Genomic DNA, 21,190 nt, shown 5'->3' with positions numbered 1-21,190 from the left:
GTGATACCCCACATCCATGAATGGCAGAAGTAAGGTGTGAAACCTTGTCATACTCAAAAGATTTAAAGGTTAAGTCAATACGTAAACTAAATTGATACTGTATGACTAAGTGTGCTTTTTGTGCTATGGTAGATTGAAACATTACCCAAGGTAAGTAACTGCCTTGTACTCCATTTACCCAGATAGAATTCAAGTCTGCAAAGCCCATAAACAGGAATAAGTAGATTCTTTTCATTCTTATACATACAGTACATATATACATTCATTTACATACATATATAAAACAATAAACCACCTATCATTTGCTTACATAATACTACAGCTTACTTAGTTTTGGGAGTTGACACCAGTGTTTCAACAAGCATAATTAAACTGTGAAAACACTCTACTGCCAGCCTGCCATTTTTTTTTAAGCTGATACATCAAAGGTAACTCTTTCAAATAATACAGAGTGAGTCAAAATTATGTTAACACTTGAATAGCGGAAACAATTTATTCATAAAACATACTTCATATATGCAAGATGATTTACAAGAATGTCTGAACCTGTTTGCCATCATGTTCAACACATGTACCATATGTGGCACATAAATTGTCCACAAAAATTGTATATAAGTATATACATAGCAGTACCATTAATGACTCACCCTGTACTTTTGGTGGATTTTTATATTCTTCTACCATTTTTTTTAATAGTAAGATAATCTCAATGATAGGGAAGTAGCCATGTGCTCACAGCAATGTTTCTTTCTAATACTCCAATGACAGCTCTTCCTCTCATTGTATAGCATAATTCACCATATGTTGGATTATTCAACTAATAACAGGGAGCATGATGTGGGGCTGGACCATCATGAGACTGTCTGCTTTACAATGACAGGAAGACCTACCTAATTTACTTTACTGATGATGGGCTGTTGCAATAGCAATCTCTCTCAAGAAAAGAAGAACCACAGGTTTAGACAGTTTGGTGTGTGAGCTTGGCTGAGCCAATGGTAAGAACATGACATTGGCGGGATTATGATTGAAGGTCTGTAAATGACTGACACCAATATAATCATTCTCTCTGTCTGTACCCAACTAAAATGCTAATCCTTATCACAACATCTGAATTCAAAAAATGTGGTATTGGCCTACAAAAAATTGCCTACTTACTCAGAATCTGATATTATTTTGTCAGTGTTCAGTTGCCAATTTTAAAATATGCCTTCTGTAATCTGATGGACATCCATGTGTCCATGTGAAGCAAAAGGAGCAGCCCTCAAATGCTCCACATTCAATAATAAAACTATGGCAAATGAATGAAACTTAACACCAACCTATATTACCATGCTTAAAGACAAAATTGTGGGTAAATGTTAACACATATTTCAAACTACGCACCTTTATCTACTTTTATTTAGACCTACACAGACAAGGTGCTTAAAGGTGAATGAATATTCTCACACCAATAAGCCCTTGTTCAGCTACAAACAGCAAGCATGTTGACTTCCAGTTCAAAGAATTTATACTCAAAGAGCTATTAACTCAATTGTGTTGCCATTCTAACTAACTTAACTAGGCAGTTAGGCAGCACAGCAGAGCAACAGTTACTGGTGCTGGTGCCTCAAGTGCCATGCCTGGCCACTGTTTTGTTGGACTTTTGTGTGTGTGTGTGTGTGTGTGATTATCTTCTGTGGCTACTCCACCTCTCCTTCCACATCTTCACAGAGCATAGGTCAGAAAAACTGGATTAAACATGAAGAAGTCTGTGGATGGACTGGCTCTCCATTTGGGTTTGGTTCAAGCTTTGCATGTGATCCTGCTGGAATAAACTACAGTTCTCTGTGACCCTAAACTGACTAAATGTCTCTTAATATTTTTTGAATAATACAACATCCTTCTACTCCTCCTTTTATTACATCCAATTAACACAGTCCCAAGACCCCAAAAGATCATTTTTTCCTTTAGCATATTAGTCTTTAACAGTTACACACAAAGAGTGAATAAAAAAATTGCTGAAGCAAAGCAAAACAATTGAAAACTAGCAATAAATATACTGCATTATCTGCAACAATATTAAGTGTTTATTAAATAATTGTTATAAAAGGAGTGTGAAAGGGAATTAGTTATAACTCTCCTTTTACCGTACACTAATCACATAATGAATCACCAGGGGCCTCATGTATAACGCCGTGCGTAGAACTCACACTATAACATGGCGTAAGTACAAAAGCGGGATTGTGCGTATGCACAGAAAAATCCAGATGCAGGAATCTGTGCGCACGCAAACTTTCACGATCTTCCACTACATAAATCCCGATCAGCGTGAAAAATAACGCACGTGCACGCGCCTTCTGTCCCGCCCCAACTCCTTCCAGAATTACGCCTCTTTGAATATGCAAATCAATATAAATAGCCTTCTGTGAAAAGACAATGGAAAAGCACGGGGAAAATATAAGAATTTCAGCGAATACCAAGTGGAGGCAAAGGAAAAACGTACTATTTGTTGGTTTAAACAGTGGTATAATCAACAAAAGAAAGTTCATCGAGTGACAGAGTGTCGGAGAAACTCGAAAGATCCAAGTTCACAAAGTCGCACAGTGCCCAAAATAAAAAAGAAATCACATATCAAAGTCGCCGTGAAAAGGCGAGTCGTAGCCCACCGTCTGAGTGTCATATGAAAGCTTATTAGGGTACAGACAAAACAAATAGGCACACAGTGGGAAAAAAGCACGAAATGTCAACTTTAATCTCGAAATTTCCACTTTAATCACGTAGTTTATTTTGCCATTAAAGTAGAACATCATAAACTTCATCTTAAAATCGTTTATTTTACTAGTTTCTTAAGTAGCACGTTAAATGCTTTGTTCTGTATTTGATCTTCTATGTGCTCTATGTGTGTGAATCACTACGTGCTTCCGTTCTTTCTCTTTCTCCGACAGGAAACAGAATCCATTACATTCGTGATATTACAGCTCTCTGAATAATTAAAATACTGAGATGTATACGTGATATCATTTTCATGATGATAGGAATGAAAGCATGTTATTAAACATGGGAACACGGTGGCGCAGTGATTGTTCATATCTCACGCAAGAGGCTTGCTGCGCCATGTGCGACCTTCGATTAAATAATTTATTACAGAAGTACTGTCTCTTTCAAACATACTAACCTCCAATTCCTGTCCTTCCTTTTCTTTCTCCAAATACCCAATTGCCACACAATCAGCTCTGTAATAGACGTTAAGCCATCTGTAAGCTTAGAATGCCGATTCTAAAAAACATTGAAGGAACATTGAAATTATCTTCGTAGTACATGTTTAATTATTCTATTCGTCTATCCTTCCAGTGTCGCATCAGCACCAGCAATAATACAGCACAAGGCAGGAGCTATCCGTGAACTAGCTAGCGCTGCGGCACCGTGTCCTCACATGTTTAATTATTAACAATACAGATTATTTAAATGAAGTTATTAAAGTTTTATCTGTATACTATAAGCAACATATTTTGCTGCATTTCATCTTAAAAATGATATTGTCATCATACACGCTTTATAAAGTGGCGCAGGTTGTGCAATATTATAACTGTAGTGTAAGTTTACAGTGAGGTCATTGTACTTATAAGTACAAACAGTTCTACAAGGAGCACTTGATGGACTGATTGGGTGCGTTTATAGTTCTTGGGATGAAACTGTTTCTGAAACGCGAGGTCCGTACAGGAAAGGCTTTTGACGCTTTTTGCCGTGGTTGAGGTAGTGTGTACTTGAAACTGTATACCGATAATTCTCTTTCCGAGTGGTGAAAAAGATGATCCACAGTGGCAACCCTTAATGGGAGCAGCTGAAAGAAGAAGAAGATGCAGTGAGAGTAACAACGCTAAAGCAGTTATGGTATTTGGAATACTATGGCTATTCCCTGGACCATTATATTGCTACAGGTTAATTACAATCAGATGCATTACACTAATAAACAATATGCAGTTAATTTCAGTGTATTTATAAAGCCGCGTCAGGAACGTGGGTCTAAGAAAGGGTGACCACACAGGAACAGTAGCACTGCTTTGACGCTGGGTGCCGCCAGTCTGCAAAACCGAGCGGAGAAATTGCGTATGCCAAGGTATGAGTTACTGTGGAAATGTGCGTGGCTTTACGCCAAGTTTAGGTTTTATACATCGCGATTTGAGCGTGGAAACATTCGTACGCAACATTTCTGTGCGTACGCACCGTTTATACATGAGGTCCCTGATGGTCCGTCAGCAGAGTTAAGGCCCTGTCACAGCACATGGTTTCTCAATGATTTTCAGTTACAGACTTCATTCTTAGTGAGTCAGGAGCAGTCACGGCATACACCTGGATCCAACTAATATGCAAATCACTAATTTTGTCTTAAATTGTAGGGTTGGGGGTGTGTGTATGCAAGAGCTGACAGCCAATGAGGAATAAGGAATTCTCATGTTTTAGTTACCACAACAAAATGAAATAAAAGAAAAAACTAAATTTGGAGACTTGTAAAGCCAGTGGGCTGTCAGAAAAAAGAATGAGCTTGCAACACTTAGAAAGTCTATACTGGAAATTCATGATGCAGTTGTCTAATTTTTCATCCCCTGCAATTCCTGTTTGTGAATTATGAAGTCCATAGGTGACGAGATCAGCAACTACAGTCAGTGAATCTGACAACCCCTCCAACTAGAAGTCCTGTAATGTGACATCGGCTTTAGATGTACACAACATCTGTGCTCAAGCCTAGTCAACATGCATACTGTTTAGTACATATTTATATCATTTCATTACATTCATTTTCTTACTCATATTAATGTGCAAAAACAAAGAAACCTCAAAATGAGTCCTGGTACCCGTCCAATGGAAGGATGTATCATTTCAAGTTTCAGAGTATTTATAATCTTATCTTCGTCAATGCCATGGCACATTTCTTTGAAAAAACTTTTTATAATCAGGATTACAAGGTTCAGAATTAAAAATAAGATAATACTTTACATTAAGTGTCTCATATTAAACTCACCTATACTATAATTGCTCAGTAATTTCATGCCTAGCTACAATATAACAATATAATTACCACAAACTTAGGTACCATATAACTCAAGGAGCAGCATACAAGAATACAAAGCACACAATAATAATAATACCTAGTTACATTTTAGTTAGGCAGGTAACTATCTTGTGATTACAGAGTATGGACACTATAATAAGTGACACTTAATGTCATGTGTTGCCAAAATGCCATTCACACATTCATCTTCTTAACCCACTTATCCAGGGCAGGGTTACAGCAGATCCTCTCAGCAGTCAACAGAAGCAAAGCAGGACAGAGCACCAATCCATTGAAGGGAAGGCACACACACATACACGCATCAGGGACCAGTTTAGCAACACCAGTTCACCTAACCTGCATGTCTTTCGACGGTGGATGGTAACTGGAGAATCCAGAAAAATTCATGCAGACACAGGAAGAACATGCAAACTCCATAAAGGAAACGTGAAGCCCTGTCTTCTTACTGTGCGGCAGCAGTGCTACCACTGCACAACCATTCCCAGTACACTCATTGATCCAGTTCAGGGTTGCAAGGCATAGGGGTATATTCCAGCAGCACTGGGAACAAGATAGGAACCAATCCCCTCATATCCTTCCCTTCATAGAACATTTAAAGAGTCACAAATGTTGAAAGAATAAATTTAAAACACCGAAAATGTGAAAAAATACTTTGGCATAAAAGAATCAGATGACAGCTCGATCAAATTTACATGAAGATGGTTTCAACACATAGCAGAGTGGGAGATGTTGTTGAACAGTTAAGCTTCTTTCAGTCTATAAAGCAACAAAGTCTATGCCTAAAGCTAATAATAAACAGTTCCAGAAATGCTGTGGAGATATTTAAACTGACAATTCTTACAAGGCCTCAACTCTCTGTATAGTTAAAATCCCCCTTATCTGCTCTGCCAATAGCAGGCCTGCTGTACATGAGAGATGACACTGAACAGAAAGAGAACTACTAGAACAATGCCCGTGTTCTATTAGAATTAAAAAGTTGATCAGGTGTGATCTTTTTATAAAGTTTTATATAGTCTAGCACCTTCATAGTTCATGTGATAGTTCATAAAATACAACTTCTGCTGAATAATCAGTGAATAGTAAAATGAGAAAATAAAACAAATTTGACTGTTACACACAATATACAGTACTGTGTGGGGATATTAAGTACATGAAGTTTTGAAAATGAAATCTGACTGGATAGAAGGTGAAAAGGACAAATTAGTGGCACTTTGTATAATTTGGAAACAAATTCAAGTATTCCGATTTTATTCATTTTCATTTATAGTATCAAGGTAACTTGTCCTTTAGTGCTTACCACCCAAATACCATGGCTGTTATGGCTGTAAAATGTTTCCAATGAAAAAATAAACATTTTACAAAAGTATGAGATTTTGAATAACTAACTACATTAATCTCAACAGAGTAGGCTGCTCATTACTTAGTTCAGCACATGGCTTGAGCACTGCTGTAAATGGCAGGGCAAAATGTTCTAAGGTGAGAAATGAACTGTTATATCCCCACCACTAGCAAAATTATATAAGGTGTACATCCAATAAGCTGATTTGTGCTTATTTTAACTGAAATCAGGTCATACATATTATTTTTCTTTTTCTTGGATCTGGAGAGTGAAAACGTGTCTCAATTTGCTGGATAGAATTCCATTGTGTTCTTTCCACTGCTACTACTACTACTTCTATTACACCATGCTATTGGTACTTCTCACCTATATTTTGAAATGCAGTGCAAGTATACAAGAATGATACTTTTATGAAAAGAATTTGTACTTCTTCAACTTTCAGCTTTGAAGGCAATGGCAACCACAAATTTAAAAAATGGTAAATATGTGAAGGATTTTACCCATCATTGTTTTATGACAAAAGGACTTGTCACAGAGAGAACTCCAATCATCCTGAACATCCATAATAAGCCACCATTTCTTTATACAGATCCAGGGCATGATCTCTGTGTGGTGTTTGGATCTTCTGCCCAAGTTTTCCTCCACATTCTGCATTTTTCCTCCCACAAAGACATACATTAACTGGCCCCATTTTTTTGGTGTGTGTGAGTGGCCCTGTGTTGGCCACAAGGATAGATTATAGTCTTCTGCAGTTCTGAATGACATTACGTAGGTTTGAGAAAATTACTTCTATTCATAGGATCTCTCTGAGATAAACACCATACCAGGGTGCTTTACAATTACAGAAATACTGTGCCATTGTATACACATGCATTGATTTTGTAATTGGTGTTTATTTGGCTTAAGTTGCCTGTGAGTCAGAGGTGTGGACTAACCCTGCATACTACTGCTAACACTACAACAACTACAACCTTGTGGTTAAATACCAGTGGCTAAACATCTGGACCACATGGCATGACGTTATATTACTCATTCACAACACAATCAAAGGACATATCAAGATGCAGTACATTGTTTGAAAAGTCAGAGTATATTACTACCTAAAAGAAATACAAACCACAGATCCCAAGATGACTAATACTGGTACCTGCACTTCTGATCATCACTACAACCATCCGCTTTGGACAAAACCTTTACAGAAAGGAGATGGGGCAGTGCAAACCTTGACAAACAAATTATACTCATTCACTGAAAAAATGCTGCCTTGTAGATGTTGTAATCTTTATAAAAACTAAGAACAGGTAAAATGTTATTTATGTACAGTATATTCCAAAGAGTCAGAGAAGAGAAGGCTATGTCATAATAACTCATAATTGCTGTGCGACACACAAATTAGTGCAACTTAGGGATATTCTGGTCAACTGAAAGATCCCATAGCCATAATAAAGAACCCATTCACTGATATGCAAGTTGTGTCTGGTATTAAGGTGTATCTGATATGACAATTATAAATTAAATAAAGTGGCAAGTGGTGACATACTGACTCCAAATTACTGCAGTTGATGCACATTATGAATATATACCATATATACTGTAGTAGTGTATATGTTGCACATAATGCCAGTGATTTCCCAACATCTAGGGGCAGATTAGATAAAAAATCACTTCTGGGAAGACCTGGAGTTACAATGACCTCCCATAAGCATTCCATGGAATATAATGACAAGCAGTCAAAGAGCAAAAGTTTTTAAAAGTACCGCTAAGCCAAGACATTGCACAAATACTGTACATTATGCTATATTACATACTATGTGGCCACAACATAAACTCAGAGAAACTCAAAATGAGCATGATGTCACACCATAAAATATTCTTCTGTGATAAGAACAGACTAAACTTGGCATAGATTTACAGTATCTGGGAATCTTAAAGGCATGGGTGTGTTTAAAATACTGTAGATATGTGGCTAAAGAAGAAGAAAAGAGAAATACATTGAAAGCAGCCCTTTAATTTCAGCCTTTTAAATAATATAAAGAATTATACTGGATGCTTCATTACTGCACACTTCTCAAAGAGCCCTTTCATGCCCATGAAACTGCCTGCTTATTTATTGATTTATATTTATTTAGGTATTTTTTTTAATTATTGTGCTATTTTCAATAGTGGAACACAGGCAGGTTTAATGACTTTCATAGTCATTGTGAGAGACTGAACCTTAACCCAGTCATTTACAGTCCAAAGCTGTGGACGCTAAGCCACATTCATCGCATATATTTTAAGTCCTGACAGTCTATTAGTCTAACTAGACAGTAATGAAAATTACATCAAAATACTCCCATTCTGCTCACTGTATACAAAAATGTGTCTATTTCTTTTTTTGAGCCCCTAGAAGGAAACACTGAATGAACTGGGTACAAACAACCTGAACGAGCCATATTTGAACAGATATATATTTTCCAATTTATACCTGTGTTGACCACTAATATAAGATATTTTCTGTTTGTTATTAATGTTTACATTTACTTGGGTGACTATTCTGTATTTGTCCTTTTGATGTGACGACTACATTTCCTACCTTTCACACCTTTCACAAATTTTTATGATGTTGGCTTACTTTATATATCATACTATTTGTATTATGTTTAATTGTATTCGTTAATTAAACTGCAGCTTACCACAAAATGTTTTTCTTTTTTCTTTGATTATGGTACCTGTTCCTATAACATTTTTAGTTACTAGCCTATCCTCTTTTTTCATTGCCTCAAATATAAGCAGGCAAAATCTATATAAATAAAAGCATAATATACTTTGCCTGTATTTCAAATTTTTGGCTTTGTTGGATGTTATTTATCCATTCTACATACTAAGGAAATAATTTCAGCCCTCATTGTATGTTCTCGGTTTGTTTGCCAATCATGAAAAAACTGCTGAGCCAATTCTCACTAAAATTGAGAGAACTTAAAATCCAGACTGAGTGAATATTCAAAAACTTCATCAGGAAGGGTGGTTGTAATAGGGGGATTTGCATCAATCCAGAACAGCAGAATCAAAGTGTGTGTAATTTTGCTTGCATATTACTGTAGATACAACTTAAAATTTAGACTCTAAGGCCTTTCAAATGTTCCAGTTTTGAAAGGAGGTTGCAATGGTGAAAAACCAAAACCATGTTATAAATGCCTAAACAATTCAGCTGATGGTAATGAATTTGGTACATTATTTAGGACTGGCTCTGCTTATAGTGAAGCCTACATTCAATGGAGTGATGAGGGATTAACACCATAATCGTGCATCACTTAAAAATGTCTGTCTACTTTCATGGGATTTTGTATTTACATTATTGTTCATAAAAATTAAAACATAGGCTTCATGGCGTTTCAAGAACTTTACTGGGGTTCATACTGGAAGGGTCAGCACCACAGAAACCACACATTTCTCCAAAACAGCTGAGAGGACGTTCATGAAATTCAGTTCCGTATATTACAGTGAAGACAACTTGACATATAACACAGAGATTATGGAATTTTAAAAGTTTCCTCATGAATAGAGGATCAATAGAGGGAAGAACACAAAAGCTGTTTGTTTTTTCATACCGTTTATTAATAACAATAATTATTATTATTAATAATTAATAATAATTATTAATAATGTGGATTCTTTGGCATTGAAGACACCATCACCCTTCAATGCTCAATAAAAATTCTCACATTCTCATTTACAGTAGGTTGTTAGATTAACAATGGTCTCTAACAGGTCCTGTTATGTGTGAGCATGAGGGTCCCAGCGCATGTTTATTTTTTGTACCTAATGCTTCCAGATCACCACAAGTCTAAGTTCATAAATGGGTTGATGGGCGCATCCGTAATATTCTTAAACTTTGAACTTTAATTTATCTTGATTGAAATACTTTAACAAAGAAGCTTAAATAAATATACAGTATGTTGACTTATGCTGTCAACATATAATCCCGTCCATCCATTTTCCAACCCGCTGAATCCAAACACAGGGTCACAGGGGTCTGCTGGAGCCAATCCCAGCCAACACAGGGCACAAGGCAGGAACCAATCCTGGGCAGGGCACAATACATAATGCATTTAGCAATCTATAAAAAAGAGGTCAAAAGTTGTGAAGAACTGAGAAAAAACGACAGAAGATATATTTTATCTCAGAGCGCCATTTTAGAGTTGTTTGGTGAAAATGTATTAGAAGAACATTTAACTGGTTTGCACTTTCTTATTCCTCCACAAGTATTTTGTTTGTTTCTCCCTATTTTCTAACTGTTTAATCACAGTTTATCCAGCCAAAGCATGACTTCCTACAGAACTCTTACCTATAATCCCATCAATAAACATAATTGCTTTACAAGTACCAGACTATTGTGATATGAAGTTTACCTGAGCCACCATTGGGCACAAGTCTATAATCCCTCTATTATCAAACAACAGCTACAGGTAGGGATTTGACAAACATGCACACAAGTACACGATGGAATCTGCCATCTCCCAGGACCTTACAACAACAACAACAACAACATTTATTTATATAGCACATTTTCATACAAAAAGTAGCTCAAAGTGCTTTACATAATGAAGAAAAGAAGAATAGAAGACAAATAAGAAATTAAAATAAGACAACCTTATTTAACATAAAAAGGAGTAAGGTCCGATGGCCAGGGTGGACAGAAAAAACAAAAAAAAACTCCAGAAGGCTGGAGAACACATGAAAAGTGCATGTGGACAAATGAAGAATGTGCAGCTCCTCAGCAATACCTAGGAATTAAATGCTAAAATCACATCATGTGGCCTCACTAGATATTGCACGTTTAGAGGGTCATTTTTCTCAGGCGTACAGAGTATAGTGAAAAATCTTACATGCCTGTGCTAACCAATATGCAACATGTCACCAACTGCATTATAACTGCTTTACCTCAAAACGTCTGTCTTTCTTAACTGAAAAATCACCGGGCAAATGTTATTATTAGAAATGAAAGTTAAACCCATGTATCTGTAATGTGCTCAAAATAAAGTCTGCAAGTTAAGTGAATGGTAAATGTGTCATGTCTCTAGTCCAGTTCTGATCCCATCAGTAAATTTCATAAATATTTTAGGATCTACTTTCTCATCCTAAGAACTGTAAACACACAGTACAGTTTACCAGGTAGTGTGCTTGAAGTCTACAATAGACTGGCACTCTGTACAGCACTGCTGTCAGTCTTGTGTCTGATGCAGCCCCCCATGACCCTAAACTGGTTTAAGTGGATATTTGACAATATTTGGTCATATTATTTAGTTAAATACAGAACTTTGGGGACCTTCAAGTTGTAACTTATTTGGTGGATTGCAATTGACTAGCTATATTATTCTGAATGGTGTTTGCTTTTCCTACATGTTATTATTTTCTAATCTGAATTTAAAAAGCAAACATTTTTTATAATAATCATTGAATAATGAATGGTTAAAAATGGAATGAAGAAAAAGCTTGTACCTTTCTTTGCATTCCATAGATGTTGATGTGATTTCATTTACAGTTGGTAACAAGAAATAATCTTTTCTACATCGTGTGATATATCCTTCACATTTGGACGCGGTTACATGTAAATATTATTGTGCTCAAAAGTTTCATTTTGCAATGTAAAAAAATCCTGAAGTATCAAATTACTGCCAGTGTTAGCTATATTCAAAATAGTTTACACTCTAAATGGAAAATCTAATTTTCTAATAGACAATTGCCAAATTTTGTAAATAGTAATCTGCCAGTGCTGAAATGTTCAAAAAAGCATTATTCATTACAATGAAAATTAATAAAATAAAAATATTTAAAAAAAAAAAAAAGCATTATTGTGCCTGACCGGAACTAACAGGGCCACCTAATGGGAAAGCTGCACAATTGCAAATAGTTAATTTTACACTGAAACAACTTATTATGTACAGATGTAGTGCTACCTCCATTTGCATTCCATCCTCTGACCATAAGTGATCCAAAGAGTTTCATTTTACGTTGAAACAAATGGCTTTGTATTCTAGAATTTACGTCATTGTACTCAATTTGCATTTTTGTCACCAACCAGTACAAAGGTATTCACAATAGTTTTCTGGTTCGTTTTGAGCTGCTTCTATTCTGACAAAGATTTAAATATCTTGACTGGCTCTGAAAAAATGAATCAAGCAATGTCAAGGTAAAGTTTTTTGTAAAAAAGATTTTGTCATGTAGATGCTTAAAAATCATCTGAAATCTAAAAAAAGAAAATACAATTGAATTTGAGCACTGGTAGGCTGTTGATGTCCATGCTTAACAAATAGAGAAAAAAATGACGTTTTGATTTATATGATATGGGTTTAGTTTACAGTAATCCTTTTTAAAACTGCATTTCCCCTACGTGCAAATTATTACATTCCATTGTGGCTATTTAGCAGGCATTTCTATGATATCCATAACCTTTTAAATCAGAAGAGAATCCAAATTGTCATACAAGATAAATGAAAAACCAGCATATGCAAAAAAAAAAAAAAAATAGTTTTACTGAGGCTGATCTACATGCTGTATCAGCAGTACCGCACACACTGAAAAAAATATAACATTGATGTTGTCCACTCGATGTAAATTTTCTCTTTCAAGCAACTTAAGATTAGTAATTTAGTGTTGTAGCTTGGAATATTTGGCTTCAGATCTCAATCAAAGTAAAAGAATTTGTTTGTTCCAAAATAAGTTATGGTGGAGGGAATAAACATAAAAATCCTATTTCAGTTAACCTAATATTTTAGGTTGTTCGTGTGCTGTGTGCGAGGGGCCATTTGAATATTCTTCTGGTAGAACTTTCCAGCATGCTGGCTTTCCAACTGCCAAAAAAGAAGACTTTCCTGAGTGGAGTGGATGTGGCTATAAAGGTCTGGTCATTTTCAGCAGCAGACTTTTATAACGGAGGATTTCTGGTAAGTAACCCTGTTTTTCAATTGTTAATTTTAAGTATAAGAACTCATAATAAAACATACTTTCAAGAAAGCGGTAGAAACATTTAATAACTTTTTGTTGTATATTTAGGATTTACACTGTAAAATGCTTGTGTATTTGCACTAGATTTTTAAATGAATGTAAAAAGTACAGCATTGGAATGTGTTATGTTCATAATATTTCTAATTGCATAAAAACAGGTTACAACCAATAAAACATTTTAAATTGTAACAACTTAAAAAATTGATTTACTTCAGTACTAAACAAATGAATTGTACCCAATCACTCTAAATGATTTGCCTCAAAATAAAAATTGTGGGTTCAATAAGATAAAAAGAATTATATTGGTTCAGATTTAAAATATTAAGTGTGAATTAACCTTAATTGTTTTAAGTTGAATGGAGGTTATACTTTTTTCAGTGCATGTATAAAATGTTCAGTTTATTATATTAACCAATCAAGGTTGAAACTCAAATGAAAACTGACCAATTGTTTGTTTATTTTTTGCGTGCTTAATTTCTTTTTAGCTAAGTATCCAGTGTAAACCACTCTTCTATTAAATTGTCTGGCTGCAAATCAGTCCAGTTTTTTAATATATACAAAGACCGTTTAAGGGGTCTGCCCCTAGTGAGCAACTGACTTTAACATTTTTTAATGCTAGCTATTTATTCTGCTTCTTATAAATCAACCTGAAAGCTATATAGCCTGGGACAAAGACTCTACAGTTTAAAACATAAAGCTGCATTTGTATTCGGTTGCAGTTTTGGGAAATGCCTAAGTATTTGAGAAAGATAGATATATATCTTATCTAATCACACCACATACTCCTCTGCCGATATTAAAAATGAAATTAGACGATTAGAAGGTCAGGCATTAAAATATTTATTACACAGATTTAAAAATATGAACCAATTTTAGTTATGTGAAAGCTATTTATAGTCATCATAAACCCTTCAACAAACTGCTGACATTTTTTTTTTAATTTACGAGTTGCTGAAGTAGTCTACTTTAAAATTAGTGCATATCTCAGTATAGTGACATTTTCAAATTTATAAGGAGTTGAGTTTAATTCATCTTTCAAAAAATATACCACAAATGAGATTCCCTGCTAATTTCTGATACTGCTATCTGCTCAATGATTACAAAAAAATAAAATAAACCAAAAACATATTAATTGTCTTCAAAGTCCCTAGGGACACAGTGGAGTTAGCCAGTATTAACCTGTGATTCAAAAATGGTTCTAAAAACCAGTGCAAGCAACTAAAGTCATTTGTGAACCTCAGGTACTTTAAATTTATTGTGGAGACAGGTAAAACTTCACAGACAGAATTATGTTCCATTTAGGGACAAAATGGACATACTGAGAATGCTGGACACAAACTGCTGATGCTCAATGGCCATTAACATTAACAGAGACAAAAAAAAGGTTCAAAGGTTACAAACACACGTGTGTAACTTAGGTGGGAGGATTTATTTTCTGAATGAAGTTAAGTATGCTGTACTAACTTTAATACCTAATGAATTGGTAAGTGATCGCAGTGGACTTAAATTATAGAAAAATCTAAATTTGGAAAGTAGGCTAAATTAATGTTTACATTTTTTAATAAAGTAACAAAATCCTTGGATGAAATAAAAAAAAACTCTGACTAGAAATGTCAGTTACAAGACACACGTCTGTATAGGTGTGTGAGTCGTGATTTTTCAGAAGAAGCATTTTCTTAAAAAATCTACCACATGAATAAACAAGCTAATTAATACATACCTTATCCATATGAATAAACATGCTTCTTAATAAATGCCTTATTAAATAATGTTGGATTAAAAAATAAGATAATTTTGGTTTATCTGTGTTTTTTTTATTTTGGCTGACTTCATAGTGTTATTTAATTTAGAATAACACTAGGCAATTCACAACACCAATATATATATATATATATATATATATATATATATATATATATATATATATATATATATATATATATATATATATATAGATTTCACAACGGTATAAAATGTACTCACCTGACTCTAATTTTATTAATTTTCTCACGAGTATTGTTTAGGATGGGCGAATCACAAGTGTGTCATTCTGTGAATCGTATTTGTATTTCCACAGTCCGAATTCCAAAGAAGTAAGAAAATTATTTTGTGATTTGTAGAGCTAAAGTTTTTAACTTTTATTTTTGCACACTTCCTTTTGAACAATTCATTCGCCCCTGGGAAAGCCAATAATGTCAACTGTGTGCACAAGTACCGAAGTCGTCGCACTCAATGCAAATTATGAGAAAATTAAGAGAAAAAATTGGTGTCAGCTTAAATGTCTCCATAAAAACCGGTGACAGAACAAGAAATGGGGGCTCGATGTAACCGTAAAAATTCCAACAAGAAAGAATGTTTACTTATTCATCACATTATTAAGAGCAGCGAAAAGCCTCGTATTGATTCAATTTGATTCAAAAACAAAACAAAAAAGACTATGAATGCGAGATCTGTAGGGTAATACCAGCCTAATTAGACTAATTAGTGGTACCTTTAACAATTTTTACAATTTACCAAATTTAACTTTTGAACTTTCCTACTTTTAGGCATTAAAGTTGGAATGAGAAAAAATGTGTAACGATTATTAAAATGTAAGTATTAAAAATGACGAAATGATCAGTGGCCGTTAAATTTAAACTCAAATTTCCTAACAGAAATAAAGTGAAAATTTCAAGATAAACAGACTGATAATATATTGAAATAATCCCGGGCGATTATCTAAAAAGATCGTTTGTTGGCATACAGTTGATTTTTATTTTTTTTTGAACAAACGAAAAATACGAAAAATGAGATGCCAGGGGAAAAGATGCCGTGCGCCCGAAGCTCATCGTCAAGGGCCAGTCTTGGCTCGTCCGATCCTATTGAGAGGACCAAACGCTATGACGCGGACGACAGACCTTTAATAGGCAAGTGTGCGTACAGACTATGGCTAGAACCTACAAAGACACTGGCATAGACCTAAAGGAAAACTGTCAATATCTCCCACATGCATCACAGAAAAGTGCACTTTCTTGTATATCTTTATTTTTGTGTACGGCAGTATAGTAATCAGCACCCCGTTCCAAACGGCACATCAGATAAACCGTTCCTTCACTGTGTATTCGCACCTCTGCTATTTCATCGCTTACATTCACGTAGCTAAATTTGAGCATTTTAAAATCGAATACATCTACAAAAATGTGCAAAAAAAAAACAGGTAGCCGTCCAGTATTAAGTCTATCATATTAATATAACTTTCGATAATTGTAAGATCTAGATAGATTATATTTATACATACAATTAGATACACAAACTATGGAAAATTTCTGCTTAATTTCAATTTCATTTAAAATCATAATATCCAATACTCAACATTAGAGCGACGCTGGTATAAAAATGTTTCGATAAGAATTAGGATAATCCAATTAAAAGTATTTAAAAAGAAACCAAAATATTATGAAAACTGATTTTTTAAATAGTTTTACCATTATTGTGCGATATTTTGTTAGGATGCACTTTTTTGTATTTATGTGGATAGTGCAATGTGCAACGCATACAAACAATGCGTATTTCCCATAAATACGTAAAATAAAGTACATATAACATTAATATTTATATGATCGGACTAACTTTACAGCGAAGAAGAATGATATGCGGCAATAGGAAAGATTTAAATGAAATGAGAAAACAATTCTAAAAGTTTATCAGTAGTATATACTGAGTGTTTAAACATCGAGAATTCGACAAGGCCAGCTATTACTATTTAGGATATTAACTTCCATTCATTAAGAGGTAATAATAATCCCCGCTTGAATGCAACTTGAATGACCTGCCGTCCTAAAAAACGTGGCAGTGGTCTATCAAAGTTAATATATGAAGAAAACTTGAATATTTACGTTTAACTGCCTACAAAATTAATCAAACATTTAATATCACATCATCTCTTTTATCTTTTTCCTTTTTTTCCTGCTGTGGGGCCCTGAAGACGGACCTTTTCCCAGCCCTGGACAGCAGTACAAGCATCCATCAAAGTTTACAAGCCGTTTTGTTTCATATTACACATCGTTTTAAAGCGAGCAACAACAAACGTAATCTAACCGAATGAAAAACCAAAAGTCGCAAAAGTATATTTTTCCACTACAACAAATAGGGACTCTTCACAGAACTTATAAGAAACATCTGCATAAGTAATACCAATGCAATAACGTTTAATTTGTTTTAGTTTTTCATTTTAATGTTTAAGAGTTGAAAATTAGATGAAGTCGGGGATGCATTTATTAAAATTCTACACAAATCTACGTAACTTAAAAGTAGATTTACTATAGTAATTACAATAATAACGATAATAGCAATAATTAAATGTCAATAAGCTACTTTTGGTGTATGTCATAGACCATTAAACAAGGCACAACCTCAAGTAATTCCTTTTTCCACACGAACACCACCAGTTCAAGATGTTTGTGCACTAATTACACATGCGGCTAAATGTCCAGCAATAAACTGTCCCGGTTGCTGTTAACACATGTGGCTCGATGTTCAGCGTACAAATAAACGGCATACGCTCGTGACAGAAACTTTTTAAGACCTTTTGAATCACCGATATAATGAATCGTAAACGTTTACGCATGCCATAAAGTTGTTTTGTGGAGCATCTGAATGCACCATGCATTTCGCTGTCCCATTGATGCCTCAAACATTACATTTAACATCAGCGTTTCAGCATACAGCCTCCGTGCGAGTTCCACTGAAAAGCGACGCAGCATCTTTCCAAGTTGCCGCTCTTCCGTCGCGCAATAAAGAAAGCCCAACGCCAAAATGCCTAAGATTCGGCCGCTGAAAACACAACCAGCGAAGGAGAACACTGATAAACTTAGTTTAAAGATGCCACTCACCCTTTCTCGAGTGCAGGATCTCTCAGAGATCGTTACGACGAGCTCTTGCTTTCTCGTGAACGCTGAACATCGCCACTGAGGGATTGGACTTCGAAGTAAGCAAAAGGGCCGTCACGAGTACACGCGAGCACGCCCACGTTCACACTATCACTCGTTCAGTAGAGCTCCTCGCTGACCCCTCGCTCCTGTAGACTGGAACAGCGGACAGTTTCGGGATCTCAGAAATGCAGCAGCACCGATTAACGCTCATACGTTGTATGTATATACACCATCTATGCGCATCCAATGACACACCGGCGATACTTTCTTTCTGTAGAGTGCATAAATATAGATATTATAGCTTATATGCTCCTTTTTGAAAAACTTCGTTGACTTTCTGTTAAAAAGTGTACATGAGATACAGGCATTTGTGACGGATGATCCGAAAGCAGGGGATGCTGACTAAATACATTCCCGATGTGGACCCTCCTCTCTCTCGCTCTCTCTCTCTTTCTCTCTCACACACACACAGACAGACTCTCTCTCTCTCTCTCTCTCTCTCTCTCTCTCTCTCTCTCTCTCTCTCTCTCTCTCTCTCTCTCTCTCCCACTCACTACGCAGTCACTACCAACTCCCGTTTTGCCCCGGGGGTGCGTTTTGCAGGGCTGGGGGTTGAACGCTGACCTTTCATTGCGCCCTGACTCACAAGATGTTATCTGCATTTTTTTCAATTTTTTAAGCAAAACGACAAAAGACAGCAGAGTCGCGAATCCCCCACAATACACACACACACACACAAACACACAAGTTTCTAGACCCCCAGTTCCTCCCCCCAGTCACCCTCCCCCGATCCCTTACCTGGCCCCCAGCGATGTTTGGCTAATCCTCCAAAGAAGGGGGGGGGGGGTCTAATGGACTGAACTCAGCTAAGCTCCTGTTGACAAACTATTTAGCACTTCAGTCCTCCTACCAAAACAATTTTGAGAACAAATAAGCAGACGATCGAATTATCTGCAAAATTTTTTTTTGGTTATTAAAAAAGTGAGCTGCTCCATTAGTAACCTATTGATCCGTTTCGTGTTTTGTGATTTCAGAAAGTTAACTTTGCGCTACTTTTGCATCAGTATGAATACGAATGATACAATTCATTGCGATTAATCATAATTGAGCAAGATTTTAAATTAAGTAGCCTGCTCAGCGACATGAATCCTCACAGTTCTTGGTGCAAGAAACTTCACCGTTAAAGGATATATGGCGTTACGTTTATTTATTGTAAGCAAATTATATTTTTCAAAATTTAATCGAAAAAAAAAAAAAGTTGATGCGTGTGATGTTCCGTTTTCATTATACATCCAATCAAAATATGCAGGCGAGACTTGTGGCCAGTGGACTATGGGGTCTGCATGGTTGTTGTTTCATAAGGTTTTAATATTAGATGCATGCCTACTTGACATAAGAATAAAATGGTTAACAATGTTATCATTCCCACAGCTCCATTATGCTTAATTGTGACAACTGGGGTTTTTAGGTAGTCTAAATGCTTGTAGGATCTCATCAATGGTACCAGGGGGTGCAGTAGTAGTGCTGCTGCTTTGCAATAAGGAGACTGTGGAAGATTGTGGGTTCGCTTCCTGGTTCCTCCCTGTGTGGATAGCACTTTGAGTACTGAGAAAAGCGCTATATAAATGTAATGAATTATTATTATTAATGTGTGACGAAAAGGAACAAGGGAGGAAGCCGGGCTAAGCACTACACCACTATGCAGTTCACTACTAAATCATATACAGTTTAAAAACAAAGCAAATTATATTTCAAAGAAATCCCGAGAGTTTTCATAAATACATAATAAAGTGATGGCCACACTCTGCAATGTTTCCATTTGAACATTAGAACACTCTAGACGAGAACAGGCCATTCAGTCCAACAAAGCTCGTCAGTCCTATCTACTTATTTCTTCCAAAATAACATCAAGTCAAGTTTTGAAAGCCCCTAAAATCTTACTGTCTACCAAACTACTTGGTAGCCTATTCCAAGTGTCTGTCTTTCTTTGTGTAAAGAAATACTTCCTAACGATTGTACAAAAATTTATTGGCTAACTAAAAAGATTACAATATGCAAGCTTTCGAGGCAACTCAGGCCCCTTCTTCAGGCAAGATGTAATACAAAAACTGGAGTTCCCTGTTATATATAGACACCAGGACAGGTACTTAAGTTTGTGCGAAAATTACCCTTAACAAGTTTCCAACGGTGTCCCCATGTTCTTGATGAACTCTTTTTAAAATAACAATAGTCCACTGGACTAATCCCCTTCATAATTTTAAACACTTCAGTCATGCCACCTCTTAATCTTCTTTTGCTTAAACTGAAAAGGCTCAGCTCTTTTATCTTTCTTCATAATTCATCCCCTTTAGCCCTGGAATCAGCCTAATTGCTCTTCTGTGGACATTTTCTAGTGCTGCTATGTCCTTTTTGTAGCCTGGAGACCAAAACTGCACACAGTACTCTAAATGAGGCCTCACCAGTGTGTTATAAAGCTTGTGCTTAACCTCCTTGGACTTGTACTCCACACACCATGGTGCTATATAGCCTAACATTCTGTTTTCCTTCATAATGGCTTCTGAACACTGTCGGGAAGTCAATAGCTCAAAATCCACTATGACTCCTAAGTCGTTCTCATAAGAGGTTCCTTTGTTTGTTTCCTTTTAATGGCCTAATTAGGCATTTTTATGTGTGTCTAATTAAACTGTACACAGCTAGGTAATTAGTGAACACCAAAAGTGTAAATACGCTGAAAGGAGTGGCACAATGTTGATACCATATATATATATATATATATATATATATATATATATATATATATATATATATATATATATATATATATATATATATATATATAAAGGCAGTTTTGGGACAACATTTGTATTTTAACTAAGATTGAAAAAATAATGTTTTTAATTGAAT

At 35.6% G+C, this 21,190-nt stretch overlaps 1 protein-coding gene across 2 annotated transcripts in view; it reads right to left on the bottom strand.

Moving 5' to 3' along the window:
- eya2 (EYA transcriptional coactivator and phosphatase 2) overlaps positions 1-18,457 on the bottom strand; it is a 184,593-nt gene extending 166,136 nt beyond the window's left edge. For both annotated transcript variants that reach the window (XM_028811847.2, XM_051932834.1), the window contains exon 1: positions 18,248-18,457. The gene's annotated coding sequence lies outside the window, so the exon portion shown is untranslated. The remainder of the gene's footprint in view (positions 1-18,247) is intronic.
- Between the last annotated feature and the right edge of the window lie 2,733 nt (positions 18,458-21,190).

The sequence above is a fragment of the Erpetoichthys calabaricus genome, chromosome 10 (genome assembly GCF_900747795.2).
Source record: "Erpetoichthys calabaricus chromosome 10, fErpCal1.3, whole genome shotgun sequence".
In the NCBI taxonomy this organism is placed as follows: Eukaryota; Metazoa; Chordata; class Cladistia; order Polypteriformes; family Polypteridae; genus Erpetoichthys; species Erpetoichthys calabaricus.
The sequence above is the reverse complement of the archived record's forward strand: the minus strand, read 5'-3'. Positions and strand labels throughout refer to the sequence as shown.